Source organism: Eutrema salsugineum, unplaced genomic scaffold (genome assembly GCF_000478725.1).
Source record: "Eutrema salsugineum unplaced genomic scaffold, Eutsalg1_0 scaffold_7, whole genome shotgun sequence".
Lineage (NCBI taxonomy): Eukaryota > Viridiplantae > Streptophyta > Magnoliopsida > Brassicales > Brassicaceae > Eutrema > Eutrema salsugineum.
In genome coordinates, this window is record NW_006256486.1 from 6,232,664 (window position 1) to 6,258,665 (window position 26,002).

The window sequence follows — 26,002 nt, forward strand, 5'->3', positions numbered from 1 at the left end:
ATTCCCAATGACATACAATAGTCATTAAAGGCCGCTGAAGTGAATTCACCAACATTATCAAGCCTGGCTTTCTTTATGGCATAATCAGGGAAATGTGCTCTCAACCTGATTATTTGCGCAATGAATCTTGCGAAAGCCATATTTCTTGTGGTCAATAGACACACATGTGATCATCTGGTAGATGCGTTAATTAATACCATAAAATATCTAAATGGCTCGTACGGTGGGTGAATCGGTCCATGTATATCACCATGTATTCTTTCAAAGAATACAGGGGATTCAATCCCAACTTTGGCTTGCGAGGGCCTAGTTATGAGTTTTCCTTCAGAACATCCCTGACATGAAAACTCTCCCGATTGAAAGATCTTCTGGTTTTTCAATGGGTGACCACTCGAATTTTCCACAATCATTCTCATCATGGCTGATCCAGGATGGCCAAATCTTTCATGCCATACTTTAAATGTACTAGTAAACCTCGAGTCTACTGTACCATAGGATTCAATCATATTTATTTTTGTACAATATAACCCAGAGGAAAACATTGTTAATTTTTCCAATACATGTTTCCTCTCAGATGTAAAGCAAAGATATTCAATGTCATTCTTATTTGTACTTGCTATACGATATCCATTTCCTCAGATATCTTTAAAACTTAGCAAGTTTCTGCTAGATTTTGCAGAATATAATGCATCACTTATTTCAAACTTTGTCCCCCTTGGCATTGAAAAGTTAGCCTTTTGGAACCTATTATAATATTTTCATTACCAGATATGGTACTCACGCTTCCGGCGGAGTCCTTTATTTTGAGACAGGAGAAATATTTTTTATCTTTAAGTATAGTATGAGTCGTAGCACTGTCTGCTAGACATGTATCTCTATCCTCAATCTCAAACGATGACATATTCTGAATCACAATATGCAAGAAAATGCATTAATAAACCAAAACATGATTTTAAATTTTATTTTATATTAAGAAACCTTTTTCTTGTTAACAAAAATATATTACATTCTTATTTAAAATTACATTGGTTTTTCTTGTCTTCTTCAAGAAGACTTTATATTACATCGATCTCAATCGCTTTGTTTCCGTTGATTCTTCAGGATTAATAAGGAAATCAGTGATATCAAGATGATTACAATCACTTATGCTATCAAAGGAAGGTCCAGCTTCAAGAGATGTAATTGGTTTCAAAATCCTTTTCTTTATCCTTTTCTTTGGCATTTTGTGATGTTCGGTATAGATCGGCTAAATTCTTGGTGTACGACATGTACATGCCCAATGATTTTTCATGCCGCATCTGTAACAAGCAATTTCTTTTTGCTTTACTGCTTCCCGACCAACATCATTTTGTCTTTCTCGTCCACGACCTCGTTCGCGACCGCAGTTACGGTCTCGACCGCGCCCGCATCCACGTCCTATTATTTTGATTGGATGACAAAACATTCACTTCTGAGAATGGTGATGATCCAGTTGGACGAGTTTGATGGTTTAACATCACGAGCTGATTATTTTGTTCAGCCACAAGGAGGACTTGCATCAACTCCGAGTAAGTGGTATAGCCTTTCGCCCTGTATTGTTGTTGTAGGATTACATTTCCAGGATGAAATGTTTGGAGAGTTTTTTTGATCATTTTGAGATCACTTACCTCTTGTCCACATAACATCATCCTGAAAAGTAATTCTGAACATTGCGGAATTATATTCACTAACACTTTTGTAATCCAAGAACCGGAGGTTCAACCACTCATGTTTGGCTTTCGGTAAGATCACATATTTCTGGTGATTAAACCATCTTTGAGTGATTGCCAAAGATTTGCAAGATCTTCTTTCATGTTGTATTTCTCTTTTAAACTATTATCGATACGGTGGAGCAAAATTATCATGGCTTTCGCCTTTTTCTCAACTAATGTCGTTTTTGAATTATCGATGGTATCAAGAAACCTGTTTCCTCTTAGATGCATTTTTCCACCTACTGCCCATGACATGTCATTTTTTCCAGACACATCAAAGGCAGGGATTTTGAGCTTCGCCAAATTCAACATGATAACTGTATGTATATCATAAATTTAACAAACATTTTAATTTTAATTTTAATTTTAATTTTAGAGAAACATGATAAAAACTTTTAAATATGCATATATGATGAAAAACACATGAATTTAAAATAATATAGAAGATAGCGCCTTCCATATAATTGAAGAGGCAGAGCCTACCATAGTTTTAAGGAGAAGGCATTACCTTCCACTCCATAAATATAAAATCAAGGAGAGGTATAAAATAATGTTTGATTGGTGAAAAAATAGCTTGCGGTCCACAATAAAATGTTTGAATAATAAAAAATAAAAAAACAATACGAACAACAGATTATAAATAAATATGATATTGAATTAGTGCAATTGTATTATTGTTTATTTTATGTTAATTAAAAAAATTATATTTGTGAACCTTAAATATCTAAATTTAATTATATAAATTTTTAAAAATATATATACTATTAAATCAATTAAAAAACAAAAAATCATAAATAATTACAAACAATACAACAAAAAGTATCATCAAGAATTTGATTTATGTTCAAACAATTGTTTTTACACATTTATTAATGTATTCAATAAGGAAGGGAGAGAGTGGTATTTTTTTGCTATGTATAGCAACTTTTATTAATTAAAAATGAAAACTAGGAATTAACCCGCACATTTGTGCGTGGTAATGTTTTCTAAATTATTCTTTAAATTTAATTTTAATTTTTCGGTTAAATTAAAATTGTGATAAAAATTCTTTAACAAAAAATATAATAAATAATATTGGTCACAATTAATTTTTTTTTTCCTCGTCACAATTAAATGACAATGCACATATAAACATCACACAACGGATATTTACTTGTATATATGTCCATCGAATAAGACTTTGAGGTAGTTTTGTTATGCGGTTTAATTATTAGTAGTTTTTGAATGTGAAAGTGATATGATGTTAGTATATATATATATACTTATACGCATACCAATATAGATTAGAATCTAAATATATATATATATATATATATTTATATATATATATATCCATAAAATAAGAATTTAATTGTGAATATGTTATTAGAGATCCAACTCATTTTAGTAAATAAATTCTATATTATGTGTTAATAATGATTATATATAGGATTTTCAAAGTGAACAAAACTCATATACTTAATCTATTTTATAATTTACTAAAATATTTTTTCGACCAACCCGTAAAAAAATACAATTTAAATTTTAAAAACATATTTCAGTTTTCTATAAAAATAATTGAATCGATGTTCAAAAATGATATTGATTAATTAAGAAAATACAATGGAAAAATATAGCAAAAGTATATATAGATATTTTCATATATAGAATTGATTATTATTTCAAATAAAAGAATATATTTTAATATTTTAATAAGTAAAAAAACTAAATACACTTTTGATTTATATCCATATATATTCAAAACAAATCTGTGAGCTCTATATTTAACTATTTCTTACAGAGAAATATTGAATTAGGCTTTTTGTATTTGTAAAGTTTAATTATGTAATATCTTATACGTGAAGGTTTATTTATATAATATTTTATAAATATATGTTCATTTATGTAAAATATATTCAGTAATATCTTACAAATAAAAATTCATTTATGTAAATGTCTACTTAAATAATAATATAGAGATTCTTAAAAAAAAGGATAAAACAAAATATGTCCAGCGGTTTTTTAGTGGACCGCATGGGTAACAAGACGTTTTAGTTTTTAACAGCGGTACTGTGTTATTATTCGCTGGACAATCCGCGAATTGCATTTTAAAAAAATGCAAATTCACACCCTAAAACTCTGATTGGTGACTAGACAGTGGTTTTGATTTTTTTTGGTTGAAATCCACTATCCCCATGTCACCATTCATGGCCTAAAGATAAATAAATCTACCTACCACATTTCACTATGGCAATGAATGATGACTGCAAAAGTGCGTTTTTCAAAAATGGTTTTTAAAACCGCAACTTGTTTACCAATCAACTTTTTTTAAGAATAAATGGAGTCTTTTTTTTTAAAAAAAAAATCGAATCGCAGAATTATCCAGTGGATAATAGGGAAATCTGCAATTCAAAACGACCACTGATATTTTTCGGACAAATTTTAACCGGTTCGTACGTGAATAGTTCTACAGAATGACGAGAAGGAGTAAGCTTTTCTTAATCAACAAATATCGAGTTACAATTAATCAATATCGAAGATCTAAATAATCTGGTGTCATCCGTCGCTCGCTATTCGTCGTTAATTGGCGAAGAACAAAGCTACGAAGAGGTCTGGTTGCTCGATTCTCTGTGGCTGTGGAGCTTTTAGGTTTTTTAGCGGTAAGTGTTTGTATGTCCATATTTGCTCCAAGACTTCTCTATTTATAGGTTTATATCAATCCTAATCCTTATTGGATTGGGCTTTGTATGTCGGTCTCTCCATAATTTTCTTTGAATTAGGAGCTTATGTCGGTCGTTCGCTCGAACTCTCTCTAGATTCTCGGTTTACTCAAGAATGTAAACCAACGACTTATATTTAACCAATGGTCGATGTTAAACCAATTGACAAAGACGAATGGTCAACGTTGAGACTCTCTCACTAGTGATCGTTTGTCACTCCTTTACTTTCAACAGGTACATGGTCACAGTGACCGTTCGTTACCTCCTTTCTTTCAACAGGAACATGATTACAATGACCGTTTGTCACTTCTTTTTTCTTAGCAGGGACATGATCACAGTGACCGTTCGTCACTCCTTTACACTTAGCAGTGACATGATTACAATGACCGGATAGTGAACTAATTTCACCCAACAACTTGCCCCCTACTCTTCAATTTCTTATTTAGAATTTGGAGAGTAACTTAGTCTTTCTGATCGCCGGTCAATATACGAAAATATTTCTTGTCTATTCGAACCTTGTTTGGTTCTACCATATCTCGATTCGTGGTCATTCCTTATTTAGGATGGATAAGCAGATTCAATTAATAATGAATGGAGCTTCCATATCGCATGAGGCATGTTCTATATGTACAGAGTGACAAGCGTTGATGTACCTTCTCTTTCATTAACTGATGGTACATTCTGACCTTGTAGGTCTAGTGTCAGGAGTGACAACCTGCGTTTTGGTAGCGTCTTATGCTTTCGCAGTGACCTACCATCTTTAAAGTCTCTTCTGGTCTATCTTTCTCTATTTCTTTTACTTATGCCACTTGTTTCTTTTTTGACTTTGCTCGTCGCTTTCCTCTTTTCTTCTTTTCATTGGGAGCTGTCGCTCCTTTTTTTTTTAATTTGCCGTTCCTTCTTCTCCTCTTTTGGACATACCTCATGTCGTTCCTTTGTTTCTTCTTTCTTTGTTTTCATGTTTTTTTTTTTTGAAGTGAACATTGTAATTTCTAAAGAGTCAATTCAATATTTGATTAGCCATGTTGATTTTTTTGTTAATATTTGTTACTCGGTCATAGGCAGAAAAGGAGTATCGAGAGGTTGCTGTTAAATCAGCCAAAATTGATGGGAAGACTTTGCTGGTATTTCCTGTTTCGTTCAAAAATTTTGGCGATGGCACTTTCGCCCCTGACACTGACCTGTGGTCGTATTCGGTCGTATCTTTTGAGGAGCTACCTTAATTTCTTATTTAAGGCCTTTCCTCGAACTTTATATTTTAGATCTATGTTGCTTGTGGCGTTTACTTTTGTTTATCTGGTAGGATGTGTCGATCATTTTCTAAGCATTTGTCGTTTGATGCAACGTTTGTTGACATCTTTGTTTTACGTTTTGGACAATGACATTATCTAGGTGGTTTATAACCGTTCTTTCCACTATCGTGGCTGGTGTATAACCATATGTTGTGTATATTGCATTTTGCAGTTTGCTTAATTGTGGGATCACGTCCCTCGGTCGGTGATGTATATCGCTCTTTAAATTAGTAACAGTAGCAAGTACGTTTCTTTTTAGTGCTATTCCCTTAGGTTAGCTGTGACATTTATTGCAGTCATACCAGTGATTTCAGCTGTAGTTGCCGCTTGTCGCAAGGTTTTTCCCTCTTAGTTGTTCATTTGATTTTTGAGGAGGTTTTGGAACTCCTTTAATCTGTAATAACAGTAGTCACTTCTAGTTTTATGAGGTCATGCCTCTGAATTGTAATAGGGCGACAACGTCACTCCCTTTCCTTTGTGTTTTTGAGGAACCATCTCTTTCAAATAAGACAACATCACTCTTGTTTGTTTTTTTTGTGAGGAATCACCTATTTCGAAGGTGGCAATGTCACTCTCTTTTTGTTTTGTGAGAAATCGCCTCTTTCGAAGGTGACAACGTCACTCTTCTTTTTTGTGAGGAATCGCCTCTTTTGAGGGTGACAACGTCACTCTTATTTTTGTGAGGAACCACCTCTTGCACCCTCTATGGGTTGTTATCAATATTTTTTGAAGGACTTACCTTTCTTTTCATGACCATGGTCAGTTCGTATGTGTGCAGTGATGCTGTTAAATAGTTAAGTAGGCGACACTCGTCACTCTCTTTAAGGCAGTGCCTTCTAGTTTATTTTGAGGGTGACAACGTCACTCTCTTTTTTTGGTGAGGAACCACCTCTTGCACCCTCTATGGGTTGTTATCAATATTTTTTGAAGGACTTACCTTTCTTTTCATGACCATTGTCAGTTCGTATGCGTGCAGTGAAGCTCTTAAATAGTGAAGTAGGCGACAATCGTCACTTTCTTTAAGGCAGTGCCTTCTAGTTTGATGTCTGTCACTCGTCATAATTTGTATCAAAGATCTCTCTCTTTTATGTGCCATCGTGAATGACGAACATAGATTTGAGGACTTTGAAGTTTTTTTTTTATTAAAGTGTATATCCATAGATATGAAATAGAATATCCAAAGCCAAAGGTAGTGACATTTCGGGGATCGTCAAAAAATGTAAAAAGCAACTAACGATGAAAAGCCAAATGTATAAAAAATATAACTGAAGCAAAACGAACTAACCTTGAAGTAGTAAGTTGAGATATAGGGCACACAGCTGTTTAATAGATTTTTTGCATTCTTTATCTTGCAGTTTGTACGCGCCTGATCCATGTACCTTCGTTATTTTATACTGACCTTCCCAAGAGCCTACGTTGTACGTCTGTTGGCAGCTTCGAACCAATTATTAGGATCACTTTCTATTAGTTGAACCTCGTCGATTTGTTCAATATCTGGTTCTTCCATTAGTTGAACCTCGTCGAATTGCTCAATATCTGGTTCTTCCATTGTGTTGATTGGTCGATGTGTACTTATATTGTCGCTTCTCCTGCTTTCATTATCATAGTTTGGTCTTTGATATGGCTTATCATCTCTCGTCATTCTTTCGTTCCTTGTTACACGCAAGTCAGAACGTTGGGAGTGTTTCTGATGGTAAGCAAGATCTTTCTCCCACCTAATCTGTGCCCATGCTCTAGATAGCATGTCTTCCATTGTTTTGCATTGATATTTTGTCAGTTCCTTATATAAATCACCGTTTTGGAAGAAATCCCTTTTGAACGCTGAGATCGCAGTGGACGTGACACACTCTGGTATATACACGTTTTCTTTGTTGAATCTTCCAACATAACTACGCAAAGAGTCCCCTCTCTTCTGTATGACCTCGTAAAGATCATCAGCGGTCTTTTCTAGGTTCCTACTACTTGCAAATTGCTCAACAAAACGGTCTGTCAGTGATGCAAAATAGTCAATTGAAGCGTTAGGTAGGTTCGTAAACCATTGGAGCGCTGGTCCCGTAAGACTGGAACCAAATCCCTTGCACATGGTTGCTTCGCGAAGTTCTTTCGCAACTACTGTGGTAAACACTCGTTGCTTGTATTGTGCTATGTGATTATGCGGATCTGTTGTTCCGTCGTACATCTTCATCGAAGGAAGCGTGAATTTCCTTGGCATCTCTGTCAATGCGATCACATCCGTAAACGGGGTATCTGCATAGGAATTCGGAGCACTTTTAGTGATTGGAGGAGCCACACCGGGAAGTCGTGCAATTAAAAACTCCATAGCTTCCAAACGATTTGAGAAATCATCTGTAGCAGTCCCCATTGTAGTCGTTCCTGGAATTGTATTATGTTGTGTCGGTCTGTTATCAGTAGCTGTGAGAGGATCATCCAACGGCAACATATGGGAAACATGAGCTCGAAATCTGGCACGAGCGTCGGCTGCAGTGCTTCCATCACCAACCAAAGAAGCGTTCACCTTCTTCCAAGAAGCATTTTTTTGCTTAAAGTTGTGCAAGTCGCTCTTCAGTCTGCTTCATCTGGGCAGTGAGTGCCTCCAGTTGAGCAAGATGAATGTTAGGGGTGGTGTTTACATCGTTTTCTCGTTCTGTCATATCTCACGTAGTTAAAACATCCCCTCTTTCTAGCACCAAACTGTTTGGGCAAATTTTAATCGGTTCGTAAGTGAATAGTTCTACGGAATGACGAGAAGGAGTAAGCTTTTATTATCATCGAATATCGAGTTACAATTAATCAATTTCGAAGATCTAAATAATCTGGTGTCGTCCGTCGATCGATATTCGTCGTTTATTGGCCAAGAACGAAGCTACGAAGAGGTCTGGTCGCTCGATTCTCTGTCGCTGTGGAGCTTTTAGGGTTTTAAGCTGTAAGTGTTTGTATGTCCATCTTTGCTCCAGGACTTCTCTATTTATAGGTTTATATCAATCCTAATCTTTATTGGATTGGGCTTTGTATGTCGGTCTCTCCATAATTCTCTTTGAATTAGGAGCTTATGTCGGTCGGTCGCTCCAACTCTTTCTAGATTCTCGGTTTACTCAAGAATATAAACCAACAACTTATATTTAACCAATGGTCGATGCTAAACCGATTGACAAAGGAAAATGGTCAACGTTGAGATTCTCTCACTAGTGATCGTTTGTCACTCCCTTACTTTCAATAGGTACATGGTTACAGTGACCGTTCGTCACTTCCTTTCTTTCAACAGGAACATGATCACAGTGACTGTTGTCACTCTTTCTTTTTTAGCAATGACATCACAGTGACCGTTCGTCAGTCCTTTCCACTTAGCAGTGACATGATCACAGTGACCAGATAGTGAATTAATTTCACCCAACAGATATTATCCTGCATTTTTCTTAAAAAACGCACATAATCTATAAATTTTGAATTATTTTTAAATTGAATATATTTTCCTATATATACCTATTTTCAGTACTTAACATTCACCTACAGAATCGCTTACATACATAGATCAAAAAAAAAAAAGTGGATCAAAGAAAACAAAAAATAAGAAGGTTTTTATTTTTTCCTCTCACCAAGGTATATTTCAGAATTGTTTTTTTTTTTTAATATGTTAAGGTTTTTAGATTTTTTTTCAATACTAATCAAATATATATATATATATATATTGTCAATAGCCTAAGTGTCTAGAACGGTTCGGGTAACCAAACCGGTGGCACTGAGTTTACATAGATAATATCATGAGGGTAGACCCGAGCACTTCTTCTTTGGTTATCTGCCCTCGTTTTCTTCGCGCGTGGGATATGTGATAACATGAAAAAGCTGAACTTATCCTTCATCTTCACAATTTCCTCCAAGCGTAGAGCAAATGCTGGCCATTCTTCCGGTGTAGACACCATCTTCACCAACTCCGAACAGTCTGTTGCAAATGCTACCGCCAACTTCTGGTTCTCTAACATGCAATGCATAGCCCATATGAGGGCTTCCACCTCCGCATGTAGAGGCGTTAAACTTCGGCGTACATTTTGTGCTTCGATTATTTTTTCCCGGCTACCATCTTTAAAGTAATACCACCCTAATCCTGTCAATGATTCCGTTTCTTTCCAAGAACCATCTGTATAACACCACCAACCCTCGAATAGTGGGATTCTTGGTGAATTCGTAGAACCGTCATCAATTGTGTGGATTGATACCCCTGTCTCATGTTCCAACCATTGTGCCTCCTCCCATAATGCCGCTTCGGACTCTGCTATTTTTAGAGTAATCTGAGGATCAATATCAAGATTCGAATAAAATTTTTCATTTCGTGCCTTCCAAATATACCATGCAATCCATGGAAAATGTGTCCCCTTTATACCTTTCGGTAATCTCCAAAATAGATGATCAAAATTTGAATATACTGATCCTATTGGGAATAAGTTCGGGGGTGTTGGTATCTGGGATAATGCCCAGGTTTGTAAAGCAGGAGGACATTCAAAAAGCATGTGATTAATTGTACACATTGCATGTCACATTGTATTCCACGCGTGCGAAGCCTAGTCGGCACAGATAGGCATCCCGAGATTGCTTGCCATAAAAAATGTTTAACTTAACTTAGGTAATCAAATATATTTTATAAAAAACTCAGATTAATCTTATTTTATATTATTGCATACATCAACTAAGTACTTGAATCATATTTGCATAACAATAAAATTAGTGTTTATTCTAAATTTGATTAGGTTTAAATATAAAATCTACTCATGTTTTAGGGTTTAAAGTTTCAGACATAAATTCGTTTTTATAACACAATAGTATTACCTTTTTTTTTAAAGTGTCAATGGCTCAGTGGGAAAAGTCTCCCTTATGCACCCTTAGGTCGCAAGTTCAAACCTAGGTGAAGACAAATTTTTTTAAAATTGCAGATATTTAAAACGGCGTCGTATCGATTTAACCCCAACAGTAACAGTGGAGTTAATGGCATTTAAAGTTTCTGTTAATTCTATAAACAGCATGCTGATTTGACAAGTCAACGAAAAGTTTGTTATTATTTTTGAAAGTCAACAAAAGTTGAGTGTTTATTTGGCTACACTCACAATCCGTGCTTTATTTGACAAATTCTGGAAAGTTTGGGATTTTTTTGGCCAAATTCTCATTGTTTAATATACATTTATATTTTCTTATGATGTTTTTTATTTCATATTTAAAATTTTAGGATTTTTGTTTATGTCAGTTACGATCACAAGGCATCCACAACCTAAGTTACGAAGAGAGAATTGAATTGTGAAATTTGGAAAATGAACAATTTATGGAGTTAATAATTCAGCTAAGTTTGCATTACTATCATCAATATTTTGAAAGAGCACTAGAACTAACAGACTGAGGTTTGGGTTAAACAAATATTTGGCTCGGCTACAACAAGATGCTAGGGCTTGTCTTCAGTTACTACGAATGTCAATCCCGTGTTTTATAATGTTATGTGATACGCTACAGAAAAATTACGGTCTTCAACCAACATTAAATATGAGCATTGAAGAAAGTGTGGCTATATTTTTACGGATATGTAGGCACAATGAAGTTCAAAGAGATGTTGGTTTGAGATTTGGTCGAAATCAAGAAACTGTGCAGAGAAAATTAATTGAAGTTCTTAGGGCTACTGAATTACTTGCATGTGATTATATTAGAACTCCAACAAGAGAAGACCTAGACAGAGTTCCAGAAAGACTTATACAAGATCGAAGATATTGGCCATATTTCAGGGTTTTGTTGGACCTATGGATGGAACTCATGTATGCGTAAAAGTGAAACAAGAATTACAAGAAATGTATTGGGATCGACATGATAATCCATCATTGAACATCATGGCAATATATAATTTGAATATGTTATTCACATATATTTGGAATAGAGCACTAGGATCATGCCACGATACAACCGTTTTGACAATGGCACAACAAAGTGAATCTGAGTTCCCTTTGCCGCCACTAGCGAAGTATTATCTCGTTGATTCTGGTTATCCAAACAAACAAGAATTTTTGGCTCCATATTGATCATCACGAAACAGAGTTGTGAGATAATACATGGCTCAGTTCAATTCTTGTCCTGCTCCTCGGAATAAACAAGAACTCTTCAATCGAAATCATGCGTCTATGCGTTCTGTGATCGAGAGAATTTTTGGATTTTGGAAGAAAAAGTGGAGAATCGTTAAGGAATTTCCAAGATATTAGTGTTAAAATCCAAAAGAGAGTAATAATGGCTACAATGGGATTAAATAATTTTATCAAAATTTTAGATTTTGCTGATCCAGATTTTGCAAATGCAATGGCGGAGACGAAAATTAACGATATAGATTATGAATATGATTTAAATGACATTGCAGGAGCAGATGAAACTGATGGACATTATATGGACCAAATAAGAGACATAATTGCAGATATGTTGTGGAATCAAGATATTTGATGATTCTTTTTATTGTATTTTATTTATTATGAATATGGTTTTATCTTGTTTAGCAGTATTTGTATTGCAAAAACAAACTTTTACTTGAAATAAAATTTGAATATTTGAAATTCATAAAGATATATAAAAAATTATTAACCAAAATTATTAATTTACTTAAAATTATACTAATTATTATATCTTTTATAATATTTATATTTATAATCTGTAATCCATACCGCTTTAGTCTTATTCACCATTCAAATATTTTATTGTCAACCGCAAGCTGTTTTTTCACCAATCAAACATTTTTCTGTACCGCTAATTATATACAAACCGCACTTGTACCGTAAATATAGGCTCCGAATGGTGACAACGTTTTTGGATGTGCGGGAAAAGCGGTTTTAGAGTGTGGTACGGTTCAACTGCGGTACGTGCGAGAAAATATATTTGTGGGACAAGTGCGGTTTCTATATAATTAGCGGTACATAATAATGTTTGATTAGTGAAAAAACAGCTTGCGGTCCACAAAAAATGTTTGAATGGTGAATAAGACTAAAGCGGTACGGATTACAGATTATAGATAAATATATTAAAAAATATATAATAATTAATATAATTAGAATTAAATTATTAATTTTGGTTGATAAAAAACAATTTCATATATTTATGAACTTAAAATATTCACACTTTATAAAGTAAATATTTATTTTTTGCGATACAAATAGTGCTAAACAAAATAAAACCATAATTCATAATAAATAAAGTACAATACAATAAAAACTTTCATCGAGACGAACAAAAGTGGAAAAAAAAAATCATCAAATATTTTGATTCCACAACATATCTGCAATTCTATCTCTTATTTGGTCCATATAATGCCCATCAGTTGCCTCGGCTCCTTCAATGTCATCTAAATCATAATCAGAATCTATATTGTTAAAATCTGGATCTGCGAAATCTGAAATTTTGATAAAATTATTTAATCCCATTGTAGCTATTATTACTTTCTTTTGGATTTTAACACTATATCTTGGAAATTCCTTGATAATTATCTATTTTTTCTTCCAACATCCAAAAGTTCTCTCGATAACAGAACGCATAGACGCATGATTTTGATTGAAGAGTTCTTGTTTATTCCTAGGAGCAGGACCAGAATTGAACTGAGCCATATGATATCTCACAACTCTGTTTCGTGATGATTTATTGGGTGCCAAAAATCCTTGTTTGTTTGGATAACCAGAATCAACGAGATAATACTTCTCTGGTGGTGGCAAAGGGAACTCAGAGTCATTTTGTTGTGTCATTGTCAAAACGGTTGTATCGTGGCATGAACCTGGTGCTCCATTCCAAATATATGTGAATAACATATTCAAATCACAAATTGCCATGATGTTTAAGGATGGATTATTATGTCGATCCCAATACATTCCTTGTAATTCTTGTTTCACGTTTTACGCATACATGAGTCTCAGCCATAGCTCCAACAAATCCACTGAAATATGGCCAATATCTTCGATATTGTATAAGTCTTTTTGGAACTCTGTCTAGGTCTTCTCTTGTGATATATCATAGTTTTTATGGTTTTTAACCATGGTATAGGTCTTATTTATAGAGTCTTTTTAGTGTTTTTCGAGTCTTTTGGAGTCTTTACAGGTCTTAGGTACGTTTGGAGCTTAACTAGAGGTTTTGGAGCACTTTTGAGCTAAATCAGGATCAAATTCGCGAAGGAAAAATCATGTGCATTGGTGTCGCTCGACACCATGAGAGTGACGCTCGACACTTGTCAAAGAAATAAGGAAAACGCGATTTTGTTTCCTGTTTGAAGAAGGAGTTGGGCCCAGAAGTTTCCAGAGAAGCCCAATACGTGTTTTAGAGATATAAATAGGGATTTTAGTCTCCTTTGAACCTTACCTTAGATTTTCGAGCAAGACATCTTCTTATTTTTCGGCTTTTGCGATTTTGAGAGCTTGGGGAGACAAGTCTGAACTCTGTTCGTTTAGAGAGAATATTTCGAACCCCTTTGTTTATTTTATTCATCTTCTTATTGCAATCTATTCAATCATGTCTATTGCTTTAATATCCATGTCTGAGTAGTTAGCGTGTTAGGTTTAGGGTTGTCATTAAGGTTTTCTCTGGATGCTTGATTAATTGATTTAGTTAGGGTTCATAATCTGATTAGTTCTTCACCATAGGTTGTTCTTAAAGGTAATTCTGGACTGATCACCTAGAATTTAGATCTTAGGTTGCTTAATTGACACGGAAGTGTAATTGAGTAACTGGAAAGAACCTAGGGTGAGCAAAGTAGCTATTCGCAAAGGAATTTGGTTTAGATGCTTTGTGAACATATTGAACTTGTGCATTAAAGCTGGTTTAAATCTGTAGGATTTACAAAGGAATTTGGAATTCTAGGATTTTAACTTAGATAATTCTCACAACGGAAGTTGGTTAATTATAATTATGTGCTTCGAGTTCAAGAACCGTGCTTAAACCTGAACCCTGGCTAATCGATTGATCTGCATTCATTGATTTCCTGAGAAACGCCCTAAGCCTAATCTCCATCCATCTGAACTTTACAAACATTTTTAATGCATTCGTTTATCTTTATTTGCATCGCTATTTATTTCCTATATTTATGCTTAGCGTAATTTGATCTCTAATAGGTTTATTGAGTGATCTCTTGTCTTTGTGGTTCGACCCCTGAAATACTACAACTGCACATATGTGCTCTTGCAGAGTAGCTTAGGGATTAAACTTTTAGCAGATCAAGTTTTGGCGCTGTTGCCGGGGACTTGATTTCGCCATTAAACCTAGTTTTTGAGTTTTGACTAAGTTTTTCTTAGTGTCGAGCGACATCACTAGTGGTGTCGCGCGACACCTTTCGTTTTTATAACCTAATTTACTTATTTCCTTTTCTCTCTTTGTCTTTTGTGCTTCAGGTTTATGCATAATCATGGAACCAGAAGCAACAAGGACATCCTGCTAGTGATTTTGAGCAACGAAGAGATAGCAGAGTTAGAGCGAACGAACAGAAAAGCAAAGCAACCGGCAGAGATGGAGAACGCAAACAGACTTGTGCGTGATGATGCTGGTATCTGGAGAGACCAAGATGGTCATGTGTGAAATGAGAGAGGCCAAAGACTTGATGGAGATGGTAACATCATTCTACCAGCACCTTTACCGGTGAATGCTGTTAACCAGAATCCACCACCTGCACCGCATGGTAATGCTGTGATTGTTCCAAATCAGAGGAATGTTCCAGAAGAACAGAACGTGAGGGAACCTGCACCTGCAGCTGCTCGTGGAAGAACACTTGGAGATTACTCTAGTCCTGAGCAGTTCTATGCAAATCGATCTGCGATTCGCGCCCCTGCATTTCAAAGAAACGATTTCAAGCTGAAACCTGTGTACTACACTCTTGTGGGTCAGCATCTCTTTCATGGTCACTCTCATGAGAACCCTATGGATCACATCGAGAGGTTTGAAGACTTGGTCACCAGCATCAAATACAATGGAGTATCCAATGATTTCCTCTTTTGCAAGCTGTTTTCTTATTCTCTTGCTAGAGAAGCAGCTAACTGGTTGAAGCAGTTGGAGCCTGGTTCATTGACTACTTGGGAAGAGACTTGGAACGCCTTCCTGCACAACTTTTACGATGATGCCAGGTCTGAGTAGCTGAGACTGAAAATCTCGACATTCTCTCAAGGACCTACTGAGGCATTCAAAGCTGCTTGGATGAGATTCAAATCGTACCAGCGAGACTGTCCCCATCGTGGCTTCAGCGATGTGCAGCTGTTATGTATTTTCTTCAGAGGTGTTGATTAGAGGTATCAGATGGCTCTTGATGCAGCGAGTAATGGAAACTTCAACACCAGATACCCAGACGAAGCTGTTGTGCTCATCAAAAACTTGGCATCTAGAAATAGTACCAAGAATGCTGATTATGAGCAAAAGAAGCTGGCTGGGAAGATGGATGGATCGCAGATTGCTGAGGTGAAAGCTAAGCTTGACTCTGTGCATAGCTTCTAGTGGGCAAGAAGTCTGTCATATTCGCACAGGAAGTGGAGAGTTTCAAACCTGAGGATGAAGCTGAGGAGGAATATGTCAACTTTGTCAATGGATCAGGGTTTCAGGGTCAGAGGTTTGGTAATCAGCAAGGTAACAGAAGCTACAATGGAAGCAATCAGAGGAGCATCTTCAACAGTAATCAGAACTTTTCTGGTTACACGCCTAAGCCTCAATACCAGAAGCCTTATTCCAATAACAGTTTTTCCAGAAACTACAGCACTCCTTCAGCTCAACCTCAAATTCCTGATAATGAGGTGAAGTCTATGCTGGAACAGATTTTGGAAGGACAGCAGAAGCTCACCGTGGATTTCAACAGAAAGATTGATGCTCTCTACCTTGATCTGAATGGGAAAATCGAGGCTTTAAAAACCCATGTCAAGCAGCTCGATACGCAGGTTGCTCAAACTGCAGGTTCTGTTAAAAGGCAAGAGGGTTTTCTTCCTGGGAAGACCGACACCAATCCGAGGCACCACTGCAGTGCCATCACGTTGAGGAGTTGTAAAATTTGATTTCTGAGCCCAAAAAGACGTCTCCTGCTGCTGAAGTTGTCGATTTAGAAGATCCTGACGAAGTTCCTCTAGAGCCGGTGTCGAGCAACACCACAACCAGTGTCGCGCGTCACCAATTGCAGAACGAAGCTGATATTGCTCAAAGTCCGAAATCTGCTGAGGAAAAGGTTTACAAACCTAAGGTTCCTTACCCAAGGAGCCCTAGGAAGTCCAAGTAAGAGCTAGATGATGCACGTTTCAAAGCTTTGATGGAATAGCTTGTGATTGAGATACCTTTGGTTGATGCTGTGAAAATCACTCCTGTTATCAGGCGTTATGTGAAGCGAATGGTAACCAATAATATCAGCCATGAACAGGGAGTGATGATGATTTCTGAGCAAGTCAGCGCTGTGATTCAGAACAGGATTCCAGAGAAGTTGCCTGATCCAGGAAGCTTTGTCTTGGATTGCTCCATCTTCACGGAAAGATTCAAGAGATCGCTGTGTGATCTGGGATCAAGTGTCAATCTCATGCTATATTCAGTCACTGTCAATCTCGGCATGACTGATTTCAAGCCAACGAGGATCTCTCTTATCCTAGCTGATCGATCGACGAGGACACCTAAGGAAATGCTGGAAGATGTTCCAATCAAGGTTGGAGATTGCATGATACCAACCGATTTCGTTGTCTTGGAGTATGGAGAGGAACCTAAGGATCCTCTTATCCTTGGGAGACCTTTTCTAGCGATTGCAGGTGCTATCATCGATGTGAGGAAGGGCAGAATTGCTTTGAATGTTGGAGACTTGGTCATGAACTTCGACATGGACAAGCTGATGAAGAAGCCCACCATCGATGATCAGACCTTCTACGTCGACACACTCACAGGCTTCGCGGAGGAGATGTTCCAGGAGATGCACCCTGCAGACCCACTGGAGAGAGCTCTGATCTCGTCTGCATCTGAAGCAGAGCACCTGGACGAAATTACAGCATCATATGTCAAGATGCTGGACGCAAGCGAGCAGGGGATGCAGTTGGTGGCTCAAGAGGAACCAATCAAAGTTCATGCAAAAGCCAAAAAGCTCAGCGATTGGAGTGAAGAAAAAGCTGCTAAACTTGAACTCAAACAGCTTCCTGCAGGGCGAAGGTACGCATTTCTGGGACCTAATTCTACTTATCCTATTATTGTCAATGCTTCCTTAAACAATGCAGAGCTCACTTTACTGCTAAGCAAGCTGCGCAAGTTTCGCAAAGCTCTTGGCTATTCTCTTAATGATATTTCAGGTATCTCTCCAGACCTGTGCATGCATCGGATTCACCTGGAGGATGAGACAAAGTCGTCGATTGAGCACCAGAGGAGGCTGAATCCGAACCTGCAGGAAGTGGTGAAGAAGAAGATCATGAAGCTGCTACAAGCTGGGATCATCTATCCGATTTCAGACAGTGCTTGGGTCAGTCCAGTGCACATGGTTCCTAAGAAAAGAGGAGTCACAGTTGTGAAGCATGAGAGGAATAAGCTGATTCTGATGCAAACAGTGACTGACCATAGGATGTGTATCAATTACCGGAATCTAAACGCAGCAACCAGGAAAGATCACTTCCCTCTGCCTTTCATCGATCAGATGCTGGAGAGATTGGCAAATCATCCATATTAATCCTTCCTCGATGGATATTCAGGGGTTTTCTAGATCCCCATCCACCCAGATGATCAGGAGAAGACCACCTTTACATGCCCATACGGCACTTTTGCATATCGCATGCCCTTTGGACTTTGTAATGCTCCTGCGACTTTTCAGCGATGTCCAACTTCACTGACATGATTGAGGATTTTATGGAGGTCTTTATGGATGATTTCTCAGTTTACGGATCATCTTTTAAAGACTGTCTGGACAATCTCTGCAAGGTATTAGCTCGATGTGAAGAGAAGCACTTGGTCCTTAACTGGGAAAAGTGCCACTTTATGGTCAGAGATGGAATTGTTCTTGGGCACCGAGTTTCAGAAGCTGAGATTGAGGTAGATCGCGCGAAGATTGACGTTATGACAAACCTGCAACCGCCAGACTCTGCGAAATCAGTAAGGAGTTTCTTGGGACATGCTGGGTTTTATCGCAGATTCATCAAAGATTTCAGCAAGATTGCAAGACCACTTACTGCTCTGCTGTGTAAGGACGTCAAGTTTGAGTTCACAGATGAGTATCTTGCTGCTTTCGAACAGATCAAACAGGCATTGATAAGCGCCCCTATTGTGCAGCCCTCTGACTGGAATTCGCCTTTTGAGGTGATGTGTGATGCCAGTGATTTTGCAGTAGGAGCCGTTCTGGGACAAAAGAAGGACAAGAAAGTTCTTGCAGTTTACTATGCCAGTCGAACCCTGGATGATGCTCAGAGGAATTATGCGACCACTGAAAAAGAGTTGTTGGCTGTGGTTTTTGCATTCGAACAGTTTCATCCCTACCTTGTGGGATCAAAGGTGATTGTGCATACAGATCATTCTGCACTCAAATACTTGATGCAGAAGAAAGATGCAAAGGCGAGGTTACTGTGATGGGTTCTACTTCTCCAGGAATTTGACATTGAGGTTAAGGATAAGAAGGGAGTCGAGATTGGTGTCGCAGATCATCTCTCACGCATCAGGGTTGAAGAGGATGTACCCATAGATGATTTTCTGCCAGAAGAGAACGTTTACTATGTTGAAACAGGATTTCAGAGCAGATTTGTCGAAGAATTGTAGGCTTTTCGAGTTGGAGAAACGTTAGTGTCGAGCGACACCACTACGAATGTTGCGCGACACCTGGCACAGCAGAACACAGAGACTTCTCAAATTCGAAGCAGACTTCCTGAGATCAGTTCAGCTGCTGTATCTGCTACCAACCGTCCATGGTATGCTGATATTGCCAATTATCTTGCTGCAGAGGCCGAGCCTGAGAACTTTAAGGGCTATGCGAAGAAGAATTTCCTGAGAGAGCTAAGGAGATATCACTGGGACGAGGCATATCTGTACAAGCACTGTTCTGATGGGATTTACAGAAGATGCATTGCAGAGTCAGAAGTTCCAGAGGTGCTGTTTTATTGTCATGGATCTGAGTATGCTGGACACTTCGCGACCTTCAAAACAATGTCTAAGGTTCTTCAAGCAGGCTTCTGGTGGCCTACAATGTTTCACGACGCGCATGCCTTTATCTTGCAGTGTGATGCTTGTCAGAGGAGAGGGAAGATCAGCAAGCGACATGAGATGCCACAGAACTTCATCCTTGAGGTTGAAGTGTTCGATTGCTGGGGTATCGATTTCATGGGTCATTTTCCCTCTTCTTATGGGAATAAGTACATCCTGGTTGCTGTTGATTATATTTCTAAGTGGGTCGAAGCCATTGCCAGCCCCACCAACGATTCTTCAGTGGTTCTCAAGATGTTCAAGACCATCATCTTCCCTCGGTTTGGAGTGCCTTGAATTGTTATAAGTGATGGTGGTTCTCACTTTATTAACAAGGTATTCGAAAAAACTCCTAAGGAAACATGGAGTTCATCATCGAGTTGCTACTCCCTATCACTCTCAGACAAGTGGACAGGTCGAGGTCTCGAATCGACAGATCAAGGAGATCTTGGAGAAGGCAGTGGGTAAAACTCGGAAGGACTGGGCTGCGAAGTTGGACGATGCACTCTGGGCGTACAGGACAGCGTTCAAGAAGCCTCTTTGTACCACGCCATTCTACCTGCTCTATGGAAAGCCCTGTCACCTTCCAGTGGAGATCGAACACAGGGCAGCTTGGGCGATAAAGATGATGAACTTCGACATCAAGTCTGCTGCAGAGAGGATACTGATACAGCTGAATGAGTTGGACGACATCAGGCATCATGCCTATGAGAACTCGAAGCTGTACAAGGAGAGGACCAAGGCGTATCACGATTCGAAAATCCTCTCCAGGAAATTTGAACCAAATGACCAGGTACTTCTGTATAACTCTCGTTTGCAATTGTTTCCTGGTAAACTGCGTTCTCGTTGGTCAGGTCCTTTCATAGTCAAGGAGGTTCGACCCTATGGTGCCATCCTCCTCACACCAGATGGCAGCAGAGAGTTCACAGTGAATGGACAAAGGGTGAGACACAACTGGGCTAAAGCTGCGATTCCAGACGGACACATCCTTCCTCTGGATGGTGCACCTTCTGCCTGAATCACCATCAAGTCAAGCTAATTACTTTAAACAAGCGCTTGGTGGAAGGCAATCCACTGGTAAGTCTGTATATAAGTCTTTTTGTTTCATCTAATTTTTGTTTTTGGTTTCATGATTTAGGTGAAGCAGAGACTGGTGTCGAACGACACCACCATCGGTGTCGCCTGTCACTTGCTTCTGTCAAAAAAAAAAAAAAATTAGGAAATCAGTAAACCGGAGTCAAACCAGAAATTCGGATTGGTCTGCTGCAATTCGGTACGAGGAGAACAAGTGTCGCACGACACCTTCATTGGTGTCGCTCGACACAATGATTGCTGCCAGGTAAGTCCTCTGTTTTTCCTGCGTTTCTCTGTTTCTTTTCTTTCTTTGTCACCAACTTCAGACTAGATAACACTGGGGACAATGTTGTTCAAGTCTGAGGGAGGTAATCGCTGACATTGTGTTTGTTTTTCTTAAGAGTCAGTCAGTCGTATCAAAACGTTTTTGAGTCAAAACTTGTTGGAGATTATGATGCTTTTACAGGAATTATTGTGCTGACCTTTTTATCCAAGTGACCACTGCTGCAGATTCAGTCTAGATCCGACTAATGAAAAATCCAAAGGCTGACCAGTTGACTAGAGGCGTCCACGTTTCCAACAAAGTCCACTAACCTGAGCTAATTTCTGAACTCTTTCTTTTACCTCATTGATGTGACTGATGTTCATAGAGCTTGATTCCTCGTTCATACTTGACAAATGAAAGCCTGTGTGAAATCTAATGTTGTTGCTTCTCTCCCTGTGACAAGCTAAAAAAAGTGAAGAAAAAGAAAGAAAAAGGCGAAAAGATTGAGATGATTTTTGCTTAGGAGTGAAGGGCTAGGAAAATTTCCAAGGATCCCATTATTTCACTTCTAAGTAGGAATGATCACACAAAGGAAGGAAGCGAGGGGTAGGAAAGTTTCTTATGACCCCACTATTCGCTGAAAACCTTTGATACAAGGTAAGGGGACAAATCGGCGATTCAATGGCAAACACCATCAGTACTCGCAGCTTTAACCTTATCGTGTATATGCCATAAAAAAATGATGAGTGTGCAAAAAGAATAAGTCTGGGGGAGAGAAAATTACCAAAGGATTATATGGCTGATTTGTTTGAGTATAGTACGGGAAAGAGTCTAGAAGGTTCTTGGCAATGGAATCATCAGTGAGATCCAGCGATGAGGGTTTATGGACAGTGTTGTGGAATTTTGGATTTAATCTGGGAAACTGTGAATGTCTGCGGAGAAGTACATGGTGGTTCGATTTGGAATAATGAAGCAGTATTTGAGTTGCAGGGTGATCGGTCAAAAGCGATGTTCCAGTCAAAGGTTGAGTCTCCGTGTTTTCAAACCTCTTTCTCTTATTTGGTATTATGTTTACTTGAGGGCAAGCAAATGCTAAGTCTAGGGGAGTTGATATATCATGGTTTTTAACCATGGCATAGGTCTTATTTATAGAGTCATTTTAGTGTTTTTCGAGTCTTTTGGAGTGGTCTTAGGTACGTTTGGAGTTTAACTGGAGATTTTGGAGCACTTTGGAGCTAAATCAGGATCAAATTCGCGAAGGACAAATCATGTGCATTGGTGTCGCTCGACACCATGGAGAGTGACGCTTGACACTTGTCAAAGAAATAAGGAAAACGCGATTTTGTTTCCTGTTTGAAGAAGGAGTTGGGCCCAGAAGTTTCCAGAGAAGCCCAATACGTGTTTTAGAGATATAAATAGAGTTTTTAGTCTCATTTGAACCTTACCTTAGATTTTCGAGCAAGACATCTTCTTATTTTTCGGCTTTTGCAATTTTGAGAGCTTGGGGAGACAAGTCTGAACTCTGTTCATTTAGAGAGAAGATTTCGAATCCCTTTGTTTATTTTATTCATCTTCTTATTGTAATCTATTCAATCATGTCTATTGCTTCAATATCCATGTCTGAGTAGCTAGCTTGTTAGGTTTAGGGTTCTCATTAAGGTTTTCTCTGGATGCTTGATTAATTGATTTAGTTAGGGTTCATAATCTGATTAGTTCTTCACTATAGGTTGTTCTTAAAGCTAATTCTGGACTGATCACCTAGAACTTAGATCTTAGGTTGTTTAATTGACACGGAAGTGTAATTGAATAGCTGGAAAGAACCTAGGGTGAGCAAAATAGCTATTCGCAAAGGAATTTGGTTTAGATGCTTTGTGAACATATCGAACTTGTGCTGTAAAGCTGGTTTAAATCTGTAGGATTTACAAAGGAATTTGGAATTCTAGGATTTTAACTTAGATAATTCTCACAACGGAAGTTGGTTAATTATAATTCTGTGTTTCGAGTTCAAGAACTGTGCTTAAACCTGAACCCTGGCTAATCGATTGATCTGCATTCATTGATTTCCTGAGAAACGCCCTAAGCATAATCTCCATCCATCTGAACTTTACAAGCATTTTTACTGCATTTGTTTATCTTTATTTGCATCGCTATTTATTTCCTATATTTCTGGTTATTGTAATTCAATCTCTAATAGGTTTATTGAGTGATCTCTTGTCTCTGTGGTTCGACCCCTGAAATACTACAACTGCACATCTGTGCTCTTGCAGAGTAGCTTAGGGATTAAACCTTGAGCAGATCATCTTGTTGGAGTTCTAATATAATCACATGCCAGTAATTCAGTAGCCCTAAGAACTTCAATGAATTTTCTTTGCACAGTTTCTTGAGTTCGGCCAAATCTCAAACCAATATCTCTCTGAACTTCATTGTGTCCACATATCCGTAAAAATATAGCCACACTTTCTTCGATGCTCATATTTAATGTTGGTTGAAGCCCGTAATTTGTTTGTAAAGTATCACATAACATTATAAAACATGGCATTGACATTCGTAGTAACTGTAGACAAGCCCTAGCATCTTGTTGTAGCCGAGGCCAAATATTTGTCCATCCCAAACCTCTGTTTGTTAGGTATGGCGCTCTTTCAAAATAGCGATGATAGTAATTCAAACTTGGCTGAATTATTAACTCCATAAATTGTTCATTTTCCAAATTCCACAATTCAATTCTCTCTTCGTAACTTAGGTTGTGCATGCCTTGTGATCTTAACTGACATAAACGAAAAGCCTGAAATTTTAAACACGAAAAAAACATCATTAGAAAATATAAATTTATACTAAACAATTACACAAAAATATAAAATAAAAAACAAAAATATTAAATATTACATAACGTAAACGAGAATTTTGAAACACAATTGTTACAGGCTAATCATCATCTTCTAAAAAACTTTGAAGATCTTCGTTTACATTTGTGTTATTTCCTTGCATGTTACCCCATATATTAAATATACCTCCTGGTCTAGGTATTTGATGTCCAGTTTCAAAATAATTTGTGAAATCAAGACCACGTGATGTTGTTGGTTGAGAGTTTGGTGAAGCTCATGAAGTTTGCTGTTTGTTATTTCCCGTACTTCCTACTTGACCTCCAACAGAAAATCCATATTGAACATTGGCTGGAGTCATCCCCGATGAGCCGCCTTGTTGAAAGTTTTGTGTCTCACCTCTTGCGTGAAAGTTCGATGGTGAAACCCAAGGTTGAAAGTTTGGTGAAAGCCCCCATTGGTGAGGATTTAGGGGTGTGCCCCATTGTTGTGCATTATGTGGTGTGCCCCATTGTGGACGAGGTTGAGGTGAACCTCATTGAGCCATAATCCTCCTGAATTTTGCCCTCCGGAAGATGGACTACCAGATGATAACCCTCCTGAATTTAGACTTCCAAATGATTGGCCGGAACCTAACTGTTTTGGCACATCTTGGTTGTTCCATGAAACACCAGTCATAGCTTCTAGCAGCTGTAGCTTATCCTCATCTATGCCTTCCGCTATATCAATGAAATACTTACGCCAAAATACTAACTCTTTCAATGTATTAAGGCATGCCCAATAAAATTTAGTGCCATTTGGAATTTTTAGCGCAAGGAATATGGCTTCTGCCTTTTTTCATTCATCGTAGTCAGCTTGGTCAAAAGCACCTGGAAAAAGTTGTTGTAAAATTTGTCATTGAAACTCTGTATATCCAACAATGGTGTCTTGTATGGTTATCTCGAATGATTGTCTTCTACGACCTCCTCGTGAACCACTCAAAACAGAAATCCGTGAGCTTCCACCTAATATTTGTGAACTAATCCCTTGTCTAACGCTCGACTGCGAGTTGACCCTCCCTCGTTGGCCTCTACGAGCAATAATTTGAACTGGTTCACTTCTATATTCATTCGAATGGCGTGTATCATCGTCAATGGTTACACAATAGACTTCTTCTTCCTCTTGTGTCTCAGGAACTTGTGTTTGTTGCATATCACCATTGTCGGTATCTGAGTCATCAGAGCCTTCTTCATCAAGTGCATCTTCGTTGATCAGTTCTTCTCTTCTTTGTCGTGAAGAATGTTGAGATTGTGAGTGAACATCATATAATATAAAACATTTTACCATCACATCCCAAAACTCTGGTGGCTGTCGGTTAAAGTTTTTTGTTAATTTGCAGTCCTAAAAATTTATAAATTCCTTGTTTCCATACATTGAATACATATTTTCATTATTAAAATGATTAAATGTACTTACGAATTCACGTTCCTTCCACCATTCTTTTGATGCATATATCATGGATGTCTCAGGATCAACTGAGATACCAGCATAATTCATAAGAGCCTTCCATCTCTTGTATTTTTTTTTAAAAATCATCAAGATTGTTTATGAAGAATGCATAAGTTCTATTCAAGTTGAACGCTCGATTAAAATTTTGAACCATATACTCTCTACCAGCAGCCGAAGGATTCTTGAGAGTATAATTATCCATAGCAATTGCTTCGTCGAATAATTGAATTAGTGTTTTTTCTTGTATATACGATCATTTGTATTTGTCTTTGTTCTACAAATTTTTGTAAACTACGTGTTACTTATGATATTATATATAATTAATATATAAATAAAAAAGATAATGTAATATTTATCCTAACAGTTGTTTCTGTGGGAGGAGTTGAAATTTCAACTGGACGAGTTGATCTTGTTTGTCTGGAAGAATTCGTGTTGTGTCGCCGATTACCCGACATATCTATAATTAATAAAATTTAATCATTAATTTTAATGGTTT

At 37.6% G+C, this 26,002-nt stretch overlaps 3 pseudogenes; 1 reads left to right on the forward strand and 2 right to left on the reverse strand.

Annotated features, from left to right (window-relative positions):
* Positions 1–10,558: 10,558 nt before the first annotated feature.
* On the forward strand, positions 10,559–12,177 carry LOC112082998 (annotated as a pseudogene).
* A 1,034-nt stretch (positions 12,178–13,211) lies between these two features.
* LOC112082999 lies at positions 13,212–24,696 on the reverse strand (annotated as a pseudogene).
* Positions 24,697–24,824: 128 nt separating this feature from the next.
* On the reverse strand, positions 24,825–25,708 carry LOC112082909 (annotated as a pseudogene).
* Between the last annotated feature and the right edge of the window lie 294 nt (positions 25,709–26,002).